Source organism: Gadus macrocephalus, chromosome 11 (assembly GCF_031168955.1).
Source record: "Gadus macrocephalus chromosome 11, ASM3116895v1".
NCBI classification, from domain to species: Eukaryota; Metazoa; Chordata; class Actinopteri; order Gadiformes; family Gadidae; genus Gadus; species Gadus macrocephalus.
This window is the reverse complement of record NC_082392.1, coordinates 25,549,516-25,564,700: the sequence shown is the minus strand read 5'-3', so window position 1 is coordinate 25,564,700 and position 15,185 is coordinate 25,549,516. Positions and strand designations below refer to the sequence as shown.

General features: G+C 41.6%; 1 long non-coding RNA gene across 1 annotated transcript; it reads right to left on the bottom strand.

The window, feature by feature from the left end:
- Nucleotides 1-1,494: 1,494 nt before the first annotated feature.
- LOC132468321 (uncharacterized) lies at nucleotides 1,495-2,750 on the bottom strand. Its single transcript, XR_009528206.1, has 4 exons — nucleotides 2,596-2,750; nucleotides 2,044-2,088; nucleotides 1,814-1,878; nucleotides 1,495-1,734 (listed from the first exon to the last, which is right to left on the bottom strand). It is a non-coding gene; the product is annotated as an uncharacterized LOC132468321 (long non-coding RNA).
- Between the last annotated feature and the right edge of the window lie 12,435 nt (nucleotides 2,751-15,185).

Below are 15,185 nucleotides of genomic sequence, written 5' to 3'. Positions count from 1 at the left end.
CGTGCGTGCGTGCGTGTGTGTGTGTATGTGTGCTAACACGCTATTTTATGTTGAAATGCGACGTAATCCAGTGTTCACGAAAACGTACACTGTCAACGTATGCTTTTTGCGACTGGGTTGGCTCTCAGATAAACGTGTTTCACGTCACAGGGTTTGGGAGGAAGAGGCGGGCCTTCTGAGAGGGGGTTCCGGGGGTTTCCTTCCGGGCGGGAGTTTTGGTTGTTGTAGTTTTCCGGTGGAGCTGTGCCTGCCTGTCCGATTGTGGAATCCAATAAACCTGCTATCAAGCTTACTTCGCTCAATACCTCGCCTGTGGTTATTACAATATCATTAAAAGTTACATAAAGTAACGGTTTAATAACACAAACGCAGGAAACACGTGAGCTGCTAGTTTAGCGAAAGCAGCGTCCCTAGCAACGTGACGTCGTTGAAACATGCGAGCGAGACGATTAAATCTTCCTAATAACTATAAAAAGTAAAGATCAGACACAATCACTGACTGAAGATTATGCAAGTAAAAAGTATATTTCTCGCTAGAAATGTTATTAGAAACACGTTTAACGGTGAATCGATCCTCAAATATTGCATTTCCCATTCAGATAATAAAGATTAATAAAGATCATACACATTCACTGACTGAAGATTATTGAAGGAAAAAGTACATTTCTCACTAGAAATTTCATCAGAAACACATTTAATGGTGAATCTGTCAAACAAATCAATCGACAATAGTTGCATAACGTGACGGCATCACCGTTGATAGACATTGATTTCCTTTCGTCTATATCCGACGGTGAGGGATTAACATGAATGTCTATCTGGCGTTGAAAAACGACGAAAAAGGTACCCATTTTTCGTCGGAAATTGACGCCAGGGATCCTTGGCCATGCGTCACACATTTGACGAGTAGGGAGTGAGACTGTGTTGTGTTGTAAAATATGTACGACGAAGCTGCAGGGGGTACTGTGTAGAGAAAAGTGCGTGCGCAAACCAAGAAAACAGCGAAGAAATGGCCGTTCCTGCATAGTGGGCCTTTAAAGGTCCCATGACATGCTATTTTGTGTATTCTTTAATATAGGTATTAGTGGGCAACTAACACAGTATTCAAAGACGTTCCCGAAATTCCCGAAAACACACACACACACACACACACACACACACACACACACACACACACACACACACACACACACACACACACACACACACACACACGTGGCGCTCGCACGGTCGAGTCTCATTGGCGGGCCAACGTCTCTGGGCGGGCCAGGCAGAGTAAGGGGAGGAGCTGAGATTCCTGATGACGTCATGAATACAGACATTCCAAATCAGCACACTTGAGCCTCCGTTTTTTCAAAGGCGAGCAGAACAGCTCGTGCTCGTTTTACACCAAACGCAAGTTTTAGCCATTGGGGGACCATAGGCAGGCTAGGGGAACTCATATTTAAGTTAGAAAACCTCAAAGTGAGATTTTCATGTCATGGGACCTTTAACAAATAATCTACAGAAGCTTAAAGATATAGCTTCTTCATGCTGACTGCCATCAGCTCCAACTCACTGTCAAAAGAATCAAACAGTCAAATCAATATTAAGCCTATACAATATATTATTTGTATTCTGTCACTGGAAACGTCATTCACTTCTCTTTTTCGCTTCAGTCTGAAGACTGGTGGAAGTAGTCCAGCCGCCATTTGTTTGGCCTCCTCCATGAAGTGTGGGAACCTTCTGCCGTGCCTGTATTAATAAAGGGAAATGATTGTAGGAATTAAACATATTTTGTTAATATTAGGGGTTGAAATAAACAAAAACATACCCATCCAGGTGGAAGTTCTCAAGCAGTACTGTGCACCACCATTTTCTGATGACTGGCATGTCTTTCTAAAGTAAGGGGATATTCCAAGAATTGACAATGATGATAAAATATGTATACAAGTATGAATTTTTCGATATTGTAACCTTACATATGTCAAAAATCCAATTCTTTTTTTAAACGTATCTTTTCAATTGTCAGCTCTTTCTTCATTTAATGTAATGCCTACTTACAACAGTGAAGTCAAACGGTGCCTCCATGGCAAGGTACCAAGCATACTGTGATGGAAAAATGTAATTGGTGACAACATTCACACGCGTTGTTATATCTTAGTGTTCAGTACATTTTAAGTTTGCAACTGAGTATTCCATAATCATGAAGATCCCACAGTCGTTCCCATATACCTGTGGTGGAAGTCCATGAACCATGAAGGCAGAACATAATATTAGAAAAACATCTAAAAACGATTTATTCCTTAAAAGTTAGACAATAAAAAACGCATGACAGTTTTGCTAAATCGTGTTGCTGTAGTATCACATTGGTGATTACGGATGACACTAAATAAACCACAGCACGGCTTTAACATGAATTTTACTCAATATATTAATCATTATTATGAACAGGTTAACTCTCACTTACTTCCATGAACGAAGTGCGGCAAATTTTTCAAAAAGGGCGCAGTATTATTATATTCGAATTTGGCAAAAAGTAAATAAACCACGGCACGACTTTTACATGAATATTACTCAATAGGATATATTAAGCATATTGACAGTCACATTTACTTCCATGGTTCATCTTTGGTATCCAATTTAGCGGTGTGTAAAAAAAAGTTAAAAAAATAAATCACTTCCATCACGCCAGAGTACTTCCGTCGCGCCAGGGTTGTTCTCACGCCAGGGTGTTGTTCTCCGGGGCTGCAGCTGGACCCTACCAGAGAATGTCTAATATGAGGAGAATGGGCACTCGCTGGTTAGCTTCGGTTTTCTGGACTGGTTGCAGTAATAATCTCTGTCCACGTGGGGCGCTCGCAGGCGAGTCCAGAATGAGTGGGAGCCTATGGGGTTTTATTCTCAGAATCCACTTTTCTCACGATGTAATTTTTTGTCAAGTAATTTGAAAGTTGGGTTCAAAAGGAGGGGCTAAGATAAACTCAGCTGAATATTGCATTTTTTAAGGTCACGTATCTTTTCTAAAAAGGCGTTAAAAAAAAGCGATGACGTCACACATTGTCATACTGTCAGAGGTACTGCTTTACGGCAGTTTCTGCTGTTTTCAGTTTCCCTTTTCCCGCAACGATAACACCGCTGTTGGAGGTAAGGCTTTTTCTTGCTTAATACACTTGTTACAGAGTTTTAGTGATCTGATGTAAAAAAAAGAAATGCGCTTACAGAGTGTTTTTTTTAATCCTCACTAGTGCCGATGATAAAGCTTTTTTTTTAACGATTATGAGCCATTTCTTTCTCCTGAAATGGAAACCTGGATTAGAATCATAATTTTAAGACTGCATCAACTTAGTTTACATCAGTAAACAATTTCCTAGAGAGCAGTGTTCTGTTGTACTCCTCCTTATGCCTCTTCCTTTCTTGATCTCTACAGTTGGACCTTGATGCTGTGACAACGGACAAGTCTTCTTCCTCTGTCCTTTTTCCCAGCCTCTGTTCTGTATGTTCAGTGTTGTTAAATCATTTCTCTTTTTTTTTAAATTATTTACTATTAGTTACTGTTCTTATTGTGTTCTTGTTAGTGTGATGTTTGAATAAAGTTGCCTGTTGCAATGTTGGTATAAGGTTTGTATAATTTCTGTTATACAACTGTTACTGTTTCAATGTAACCGAGACCATATTTTCATTTAACAAACATGTGTAGCTTATAATGTGTTGCAGGGCAGAGCAATTATATGCAATGGCTTAAAACAAACCCATCTGTAAAGATCAGTGAATGCATAGAAATCAATGACAAGTGGTGTAGATGGTTTTCCCTCTGTTCAAGCTCATTAGCCCAAGTCCTACAAAAAAAAAAAACGACTGTAATAGCAGATGTTGAAGTTGTTAAATCGTTAACAAACAATTTGTATGGAACAATCGGTTAAGGTTAGTTAAGTGCTTGAGACTCGACACTTGTCGAGACTCAACTTGAATAAGCCATTTGCGATTTTACCCGGGCTGCAGTGCAACTTTCCCTAGCAGGTGCAGCCTCAGGTAGCTTAGGGCCATTCATACAGGAGCAAGCAAGAACGTTACCTTTTTCTGTCCTTGGGAAACGATAAGACGGACAATCCGTTTCCACTGTTAGAGCAGTTTATCATTGCACATTTACGAGGCATTTCTTTTTTAAACTATATTTATTTTCGAAAAAGAGACCATGACAGATTAAATGATATTGAGCGGGACATTGACTGTATTATTTAAGGTGGTCATACCGTACCTACCATGTATATAACACATTGAACATTGAACACAAGAAATGGAAGAAATTACATTTCTGCCCATGTACTTTCACCATACATAACTATATAAAAAATAAAAGGGCCTGCAGGAAAATATAAATACAGTACGCAAAAATTAACTAGTGTATCTTGCAAATAAATAGTGCAAGATACAATTATTTTAGTGTAAAAAAATTGTCACACACATACACATTGTCTGCTGGTTACTGCTTCACATAAATCCCTAATCAAGCTTTTTTTTAACAAACGTTTGCATTGACAAATTAGAAAAATGGTTCTGTCAGTCTCTGTCCAGGTATATATTGAGGGGCTATGCGACATTTCAGAGTGATAGGTCAAGCCGTTTAGGAGAAAAATTAGGACACACACACAGACAGACAGACTTTCCTTAATTGATATAGTTGGATTTATATAGTTAGAGAAAACAAACAGCTTGTCATCAAAATAATCTGGATGTAGAGCTCGCTCTGCTTCCTAGCACATTTGGCTGCGTCTTGCTCTAACATTTTTTTCCTTTTCAACCTCAACTTCTGAGCGCCACCCAATTCTTTTTCCTCTCCACCACCTTTTTTCCTTTTTGACATTTTCGTATTTCTGTGTAACTTCAGTGAGATCAACGAGAAGTAAGTGACCCAGCCGTGTGTCAGGCTGAGCCAATCAGAAATGACAGACCGCGGAGCAGTCCAAGTTGGGAGGGGCCGTTCGGCCGCTCGCTTTGCCCCCATACACTGTGGGGGTGCGCCCCCCTCTAAATTGACAGTAATACATCGGCCCCGTTTCACCGTCAGGCAAGAGCTCAGTTTCGCGCTGTAAGCAAATATCCGGCAGCAGGCCACCCCAAATCACGGCTTACTTAACTTTTTCATTTTTTTTTTACATCTTTTACAAAAATAGATAAATATATAATAAAAAAATAAATAATAATAACAATAATAAAATAAATCTAAAACAATTACAGCCGGCCGGCTCGGCCTGAAATCGTCCGGCCGTTCGGGAAATCTCCCGAACCTCCCGATGGCCAGTCCGCCCCTGGTGCACGGCCAACAAAGGCCCAAACTGTAAGAAATCGAAAGGACATAAGTACTCATTCATTAAACTTTTGAACTATAATCTATATTGAACTTGCGGAATCTACAATAAAATTTGCGATATTTCTACGACAAGCAGGTGAAAGAGACATATTTAGCCGTCTAGCCCCATAGACTCCCATTCAATCTGGACTCGCCCGCGATCACCCCCAGTGGATGTCTAATGGAACTACAACCAAGATCGGTACAATGGGGCGTATAGGAATAGCCCAGGCTCTTCGTAGACGGGCTCTGACCTCTGACCCTACTCAATCCACCAGTGCTCAGCGGCCAAGCCTGGTATTGCAACTGTTTAAGCGGGCTGTGGACGGGTCCCTCGATTCAAGGGACCCAGAAGTAGATATCTCCGTTCACTCCAACAAGTGGGGAACAGGAATGTGTCTCCGCAAAAAATGTCTGGATATCAATAGAAGGCTCATAATTATCTTTATGCCATGTCCTAAAAAAACATAAGTTTTTTCTTTTCAAATCGCCACCTCAAGCGTTTTATTAGCCGTTCTCTCTAATTATTTTTTGCTGGAGAAGGAGGGGTGTGCAGCTGAAAGGAGTCGTAGTGAAACAAATGTTGTTTTGACCTGGCATCCGAGAGGGCCTAGTTCAGTGCTCCGTTAACGTGTCCGATTTTTAGACTGGTTCAGCTGCTGCTCTAATTCTCACGGTCCTCTGCTTGCGATCATTGTGATTCACCATATATGCATCAATTTATTCAAAAGATCCAAAGACAAAGAACAGGTGCATTACGGTATCATTTTATATTATTGTTAATAGTCTAACATTTCAGCGTTGATATTTAATATTTATTTTGCTTGTTTAGCTACCTATGTATGACAGTTACAATGTTGGTGTATTACAATTATTTATGTGTGTAGGCCACTCCAACTTCGTTGCTGGTTGAAATGTAACCATTTATTTGTAGGAAGTTATTGATTGCATTTTTCGTAAATAGTTAGTTGGAAGGAATCTGTTTCTTAAAGGTCCCATGACATGAAAATCTCAATTTATGAGGTTTTCTAACATAAATATGAGTTCCCCTAGCCTGCCTATGGTCCCCCAGTGGCTAAAACTTGCGTTTGGTGTAAAACGAGCACTAGCTGTTCTGCTCGCCTTTGAAAAAACGGAGGCTCAAGCGCGCTGATTTGGAAATCTGTGCTCATGACGTCATGAGGAATCTCAGCTCCTCCCCTTACTCTGCCTGGCCCGCCCAGAGACGTTGGCCCGCCAATGAGACTCGACCGTGCGAGCGCCACATGTGTGTGTGTGAATACACACACTGTAACGCAAGTGTTTCTTGTCGGTTCTTTGACGTGTCTTGTATTTCCACAACGAGACTGTCGTGGGGGTTATCTGAGCCATGATTGAGAAGGAATTGGGGGAAAGGAACTTTGGTTTGACTCGCTGAAGTACATGAACTGCGACATGCCGCCGGTTGCCGCGAGGCACCATCGCCCGGCAGCGGGCAGCCGGCAGCAGGCAGCGCGCGGTTCAGTCGACTTCAGGTTGATGTGAAAGTGGAAGAACCAGAGACGTCGCAGAACCCGACAAAGTCGTTTGTGATTCATAATATCGTCTGGAGGCGCACACAATATGTTATATGATATAGATATCTATGTATTATATGATATTATTTAGATATAGAGCTCCAGGACTGTAACGCAAGTGTTGTACACTTCCTTGTTATTTGGATAACCGTTCTGCTGTTGGTGTGATGGCGCATCACGTCGGACTCTCGTCTCTGGTATTTCTACAACGAGACTCGTATTGGGGGTTATCTCAGCCAAGGTTGAGAATGAATTGGGGGGAAGGAACTTTGCCTTTGACTCCCTCAAGACCATGAACCACGACAAGGAGGAGAAAGGGATCTTTGCCGGGCAGCGCTTATGCACCTCCGCCTCCGGCGGTGGTCCCTCAGCGGGGCTCAAGCGGGAGACATTCGCCGCCAACAATCCCTTTCTCCTCCATGTCGTGGTTCATGTTCTTGAGGGAGTCAAAGCCAAAGTTCCTTCCCCCCAATTCATTCTCAACCATGGCTGAGATAACCCCCAATACGAGTCTCGTTGTAGAAATACCAGAGACGAGAGTCCGACGTGATGCGCCATCACACCAACAGCAGAACGGTTATCCAAATAACAAGGAAGTGTACAACACTTGCGTTACAGTCCTGGAGCTCTATATCTAAATAATATCATATAATACATAGATATCTATATCATATAACATATTGTGTGCGCCTCCAGACGATATTATGAATCACAAACGACTTTGTCGGGTTCTGCGACGTCTCTGGTTCTTCCACTTTCACATCAACCTGAAGTCGACTGAACCGCGCGCTGCCGGCTGCCGGGCGATGGTGCCTCGCGGCAACCGGCGGCATGTCGCAGTTCATGTACTTCAGCGAGTCAAACCAAAGTTCCTTTCCCCCAATTCCTTCTCAACCATGGCTCAGATAACCCCCACGACAGTCTCGTTGTGGAAATACAAGACAAGTCAAAGAACCAACAAGAAACACTTGCGTTACAGTGTGTGTATTCACATTGATGTGGACGTTGAAGAACCAGGAACGTCGGAGAACCCAACGCGGTCGTTTGAGATTCATAATATCGGCTCACACAGCTTTTGGCCGTGATAATATATATTATATGATATAGATATCTGTGTAGGCTATATGATAATATTTAGATATAGAGCTCCAGGACTCCCGTGTGTTCTAGAATATTTACAGAACACGGCTAAAGGGTGTGCGCCTCGCCATTGCGATACATCCACTGTAAACAGAGCGCATGGTGGCTGCAAGCTGCTCAGGGCCACACCCCCACCCTCCTCCTTGACACGCCCACCGAAACAGCGCATTTGGGGGAAGCTCAATGTGCGACTGGCTCGGAGTGGCTGTAACTCTGCACCACGGCTGAATTTAGGGAACGTCTTTGAATACTGTGTTAGTTGCCCACTAATACCTATATTAAAGAATACATAAAATAGCATGTCATGGGACCTTTAAGCAGTGTGACACTTGGAGCTTGCATGACGGAGCACAAGTTGGCACAAAGCACTCAAAACTGCAAAAAGACATTGTTCAATTGTAGACTTGGAGCTTGCATAACGGAGCACAAGGCATAGTTTAATAGTGCATTTATTTTTGAACTGCACATCCGATCAATCATTTAAATGTATGCCCATCACTAACTGAGTTTAGCTTTATCTATTATTACTTTTATTTTCTTCTCTTTTCTTAATGTTATTTGTATTTTGTTTTTAAGAAAAATCTAGAGAAGCCCAAACATATCTTATGGTCTCGTATTTATGTAAATGTTTCATGTATTTATATATTTTTTGCATGTTGTGACTGTCTGAGTTTGTGATGTGGGTCTATGGTCTCGTAGTTATATACATGTTTCATGTATTTATGTGTTTTTTATTCATGTTGTGACTGTCTGAGTTTGTGATGTGAGTCTTTGTTCTATGTTCCCACTCTTGGCCTGCACCTTGACGTGGTGAGTGGGCTTTAAACTTAGACTTAGTTTTATTTTTTTGTTTGTTATTGATTGTTTGTCACAGTCTATCTTATTAATGATACAAAGCCTTAACTAAACCCCTTCTCTTCTGTTTGCAGAAACTGGAAACTTCAGAGTATATTTTATCTTAAGTTAGAAAATCTTTGTTTCCTCATCAGATCCCAGTCCATCATGCTCCTGTACTTGTCTGCCGTGCCACCATCATGCCTCATGCATCACCTCTCAGCTCCCTGCCCAGCTGCATCTTATTCCGTTACTCCAGTTCTTTCCAGCTCTTTCACATTAGTGACAAACACGCTCCACCCAAGTGTTTTTAATATTTTATTAATTATGCTTAAGGTGTGCTTAAATGGCCTGAAAGGTGCCCATCAATAAAATCATTTTTATTAATATAATATTATGGCTCCATCAAAAGCAAAGTACACCTGCCATTTACAGTTATCATTCATACTATCCTAGACATCTTTAATCTTATTTACATAGGCCTACAGTAGGCCTGATTTCCTCTGAATGTATAAATAAAAAAATTCCCTGTCCATGTCAGATCCCTGTCCATCATACTCCTGTTGTTGTTTTCCTGCCTCCTCCATCGATTGCGGCCACAGCCCTCTCCCTTTACAATATTTCATGTTAAAGGGGACATATTATGCTTTTTCTACTTTTATGACCTATAAACGTTGTTATAATGATTGATAGTCATGTTTAACCATACTAAAGTGTCAAATAATGACGTACATGCATTTCGACATATTCCCTGCTGACAGTCTGGGGTGGCTGTGCAGAGCGCTCGGGACAACGTTTGCGATTCACTTGTTCACATTTCCGGGAAATCATCTACGTAGAGGCACTCCTGCCGCGCCCCCATATGCCTGGTCAAATCTGCCCGTGCGCGCGCTTCAAGGAAGGCAACCAATCACAACGGAGTTGGGTTGGCAGGAGGGGGGCGAGGGGGCGGAGAAGGACAAAACCGAGCGTTGACAGAAGAGTTTCCCGAAAATCTACATCGTTTTTTGTGTATGGTTAAACATGACTATCAATCATTATAACAACGTTTATAGGTCATTAAAGTCGAAAAGCATAATAGGTCCCATGATGCGGAAGCATCTCTCCTTGATGTTGCCCTGCGCCATTGAGCAGTTTACATAGGAATGAATTAGCGCCATTTTGGAATCCGTTGTCCATTTTATATTATGTCTATGCTTTAAAGTCAGCTCTCGTTGACGGACATCTTCACAAACTGTGTTTTGTTTGTTTACAGCCTGCGCGCAACGTGATTCCCGGCCGGTCCCGGCGCATGACATACGTCACAACCAAACGTTAGTGATTGGTTATGTCAGATTCAGAGTGACACTGGGCAGATCCAATAGTTTTAAACTTCAACAGACACCCGCCTTCAAGTGAGTTAACGCCAGTAGTAGCAGAGCCCGTCTACGAAGAGCCTGGGCACTTCCTATACGCCCCATTGTACCGATCTTGGTTGTAGTTCCATTAGACATCCACTGGGTGTGATCGCGGGCGAGTCCAGAATGAATGGGAGTCTATGGGGCTAGACGGCTAAATATGTCTCTTTCACCTGCTTGTCGTTGAAATATCGCAAATTTTATTTTAGATTCCGCAAGTTCAATATAGATTTTAGTTCAAAAGTCGAATGAATGAGTACTTATGTCCTTTCGATTTCTTACAGTTTGGGCCGTTGTTGGCCATACACGCTAGCATTCTGCTAATGAATGCTGATTGGTCAGGGACGGACTTGCGACTGATTACGACCAGAGACCCCTCTTGACGGCATCTGAAGCTGAAGCACGATCAGAAACATTCCGTCGAAGTAAATTTTTTGCGTACTGTATTTATATTTTCCTGCAGGCCCTTTTATTTTGTATATAGTTATGTATGGTGAAAGTACATGGGCATAATGGAATTTCTTCCATTTCTTGTGTTCAATGTTCAATGTGTGCATGGTAGCTACGGTATGACCACTTTAATTAATACAGTCAATGTCCCGCTCAATATCATTTCATCTGTCATTTTCCATTTTTCGAAAATAAAGATAGTTTAAAAAAGAAATGCCTCGTAAATGTGCAATGATAAACTGCTCTAACAGTGGAAACGGATTGTCCGTCTTTTCGTTTCCCAAGGACAGATGGTAACGTTCTTGCTTGCTCCTGTAGGAATGGTCCTAGCCTACCTGAGGCTGCACCTGGTAGGGAAAGTTGCGCTGGAGCCCGGGTAAAATCGCGAGTGTCGAGACTCAAGCACTTAACTTACCTTAACCGATTGTTCCATACAAATTGTTGTTAACGATTTAACAACTTCAACATCTGCTATTACTGTAGTTCTTTTTTTGTAGGACTTACTTGGGCTAATGACCTTGCACAGAGCGAAAACCATCTACACCACTGGTCATTGATTGCTATGCATTCACTGATCTTTACAGATGGGTTTGTTTGTTTTAAGCCATTGAATATAATTGCTCTGCCCTGCAACACATTATAAGCTACGCATTTTTGTTAAATGAGAAATATGGTCTGGGTCACATTGAAACAGTAACAGTTGTGTAACAGTAATTATACAAACATTATACCAACATTGCAACAGGCAAGTTTATTCAAACATCACAATAACAAGAACACAATAAGAACAGTAATTAATAGTAAATAATAAAAAAAAAAAAGATAAATGATCTAACAACACTGAACATACAGAACAGAGGCAGGGAAAAAGGGCAGAGGAAGAAGACTTGTCCGTTGTCACAGCATCAATGTCCAAATTCCAACTGTAGAGATCAAGAAAGGAAGAGGCATGAGGAGGAGTACAACAGAACACTGCTCTCTAGGAAATTGTTTACTGATGTAAACTTAGTTGATGCAGTCTTAAAATTATGATTCTAATCCAGGTTTCTATCTCAGGAGAAAGAAATGGCTCATAATCGTTACTAAAAAAAAAGCTTTATCATCGGCACTAGTGAGGATTAAAAAAAAACACTCTGTAAGTTACATACATATGTAAAACATTCGCGCATTTCTTTTTTTTACATTAGCTCACTAAAACTCAGTAACTAGTAATCAAGAAAAAGCCTTACCTCCAACAGCTGGTATTATCGGTGCGGGAAATGCGGAAGTGCTTCAGAAACTGCCGTAAAGCAGTACCTCTGACACAGTGGCGATTTCTCTAACTGTCCGTCCACACCAGAAGCGAATTGAACGACCAAATCGCCGGAAGTAATTTACTTTCTATGGGCAAGAGCGACCAAAGCGACCAAAGCGACCAACGCTACCAGCGGCCAAAGTTGAGCGACCAGAGCGTCAAAAAGAAGTTGAAAACTTAACTTCATGCAAATGACTATTATTCGCTTCAGCGGCCAAACACTGACAGCCAATCGGAATGTAGACGCTCTTCGCTTGCGTGGATCCCAGGGAACATCGGCAGGCACTTTGGTTCCTACCTACCTTTATTCACTCACTGAACAAAATGTCGGCTGAAGTATTAATCGCGGCTGTAACTGGGCACCCGGTGTTGTACGAACCCACCCTTTTTCAGTTCAGAGATCGAAACGCCATAGTGGTTTGGATATCAAGTGATGATAAGCGGGAGTATTTATAGGCTACATCTAGAACGTTCGTATTTAAGCGGGACTCATTTTAATTTGCTCTACATGCCACCAATCTAACCAACCAATCGCGTGTAGCATGCTTTAAACAAAACCAAAAAAGTTTTTGAAATCGTCACATAAACAAACTAATCGACAAGACGAGGGATAAATGACAAGGGATATATCTCTTGCCTTTTATCCCTCTATTCCCCACTATTCACGGAGCCTGAGGTGAATAATTGTTAATTAAATAGTCTAGATAGATAGCCTAGTCAAGTCTTTATTAATACCAAACGACACAAATCGTCGGGAATCCATTTAGGTGGTTCGGCCCACACAGGACAGTAGCCTACAAGACCACACAGAACAAGTCTGACTGGACATACACACAATACATCACATTAAAACTAGACACGCGTTGATAGATAGATAGACAGAAAGACCTAGATAGATAGATATGTTCCATTATTTGCCTTGCGGAGCCAACCAGTCCTGTGCACGTATGCAAATTAGCCATGTGCGCTAATGTCTATTTGTTTTGAATGCGACGAATGAGTGCAGATCATGATTTGCAGATCCAGATCAGTGAAACATATTTCAACTACTACAGCACACAGGGTTTTTTGTTCTCGGTTGTAATTAGCCTACATTTTAGGATTTTTTTTTATATTGGGGGGAATCACTGTCCTACTTGTTGTCAAAGCACTTTATCGAACAAGCAAAACCGTCTCGGCAATATGGCCAAGGTGTATGGGAGAGTTCACTATTTGATATGGCTGTCTGTAGGGCCTACTAAACGCATACGGCTCCTTTAAATGCGTCTGCATAATTGAATTGTACGTCATGAGCGACTTGAGCGACCAAAGCGAACAGAAAAATTTGCGACCAAAGCGTCTTCGACGCTTTGGTCGCTCCTGGTGTGGACGTACAGTAAGACTGCAAGGGAAGCTCAGCTTCCCCTAAAATTTCGAACATTAAATTGTCAAATGTGTATTGTTGTGTTTACATTTCATTGACTACAAATTCGTTAAAATACGTTCATGTCGAAGACGAGTTCGATAAGAATCTTATCCAAGACTGACTCGATTTTGTTAACTTCTCATACATTCCCGTAATGTCAATGCATTAGACCGTAGAAGCCGAGCGTCCATTCACTTCAATGAGACTGCATGGAACAGTTTTTTTCATTGCCTCGAAACTCGACGGTCATTGGATAAATGCCCAGATTTGTCCCGCCCCCGGACGCTCAGCGTCTCTGGGGGTGGATGGAGCAGTGGGCTGGCCTGGGCTAGCCTGGACGCTGGGCTTCCGCGTTATGATTGGAGGATCAGTCGAAAGTCTGAATCACTTTTTGATTGACAGCTATTTTGAGATATACACAGTCACTTCACTATCTGAGTTCGGTCCCATCGCGGATTTTGCAAGTGAAGTCTCATGACAAACTGCAACACATTTCTTGGTATTTGCTTGGCGAAATTGCTTCCATTATTAATTTAAAACATTTATTGTATTTCCTTGTTTCAGTTTAACATACTTTCCGCATTTCCTTGTTCCGAGGTTAATATCGTTTCGTTAGTTCGTTCAATAAATTGACAACTATTTTGATGTAGGCCAAAAATGAGCTTCCCCTCTTTAAAAGACCAGCAGCCGCCACTGTCTGACAGTATGACAATGTGTGACGTCATCGTATTTTTTTAACACCTTTTTAGAACAGATACGTGACCTTAAAAAATGCAATATTCAGCTGAGTTTATTATTTTAGCCCCACCTTTTGAACGCAACTTTCAAATTACTTGACAAAAAATTACATTGTGAGAAAAGTGGATTTTGAGGATAAAACCCAATAGGCTCCCATTCATTCTGGACTCGCCTACGAGCGCCCCGCGTGGACAGAGATTATTACTGCAACCATTCCAGAAAACCGGAACTAACCAGCGAGTGCCCATTCTCCTCATATTAGACATTCTCTGGTAGTAGGTCCAGACTCTCCAGGCTAGCTCAGACGGGAGCTTCACCCTTCACATACACTGTGGCCAGTGGCGGTGGGTCAATAGAGGGTGCTATCTGCCAACTATTAATCAACTATTATCAATACGAAATAAATCAACAAAAATACATGGCGTTTATCCCCGTTTAATTGTGTGATATACTTGTCACTGCCAGCAACCATTTAAATCCGTCTGAACGTCAATGATTTGGGCTAGGCTAGTTATTGGTCATTTGAAATAAAGCCCTCCTCCAAGTCAGGGGTGCCGGCCACGTTGAAGTCAATGTAAGCTCGCTAACTTTTTCCATCTATCAAGCAGAAAAATTCGCCCTCGGGTTGCACCAGTGTGCGCCCCAGGCCAATGGTATTGCTTTTCTTTGAACATTTCAGCGAATCAATCAAATAGGCTACCTCCCTCTGCAGCATTCGCGCAACACAACTAGGTCTACATGTAGGCCTAGAGAAAAGATAGATCAATAACTAGCAGAGAGTTGTAGCACTCTCCTCCCTTTTCAGTGGAGGAATTGGACTCCCCAAGCAATGTTATACTTAAAAGTAATAATAATAATAATAATAATACATAGGTTTTATATAGCGCTTTTCTCGGTACCCAAAGACGCTTTACAAAAAACACCAAACAAAAAGGATACAAATGAACAGTACAGTACATGCATGCATACAAATACTCCAAAAACAACAATACAGAGAAAGATAGGACAGTGAGAAAGAGAGAGGGTGGACATTTTTTGTCAG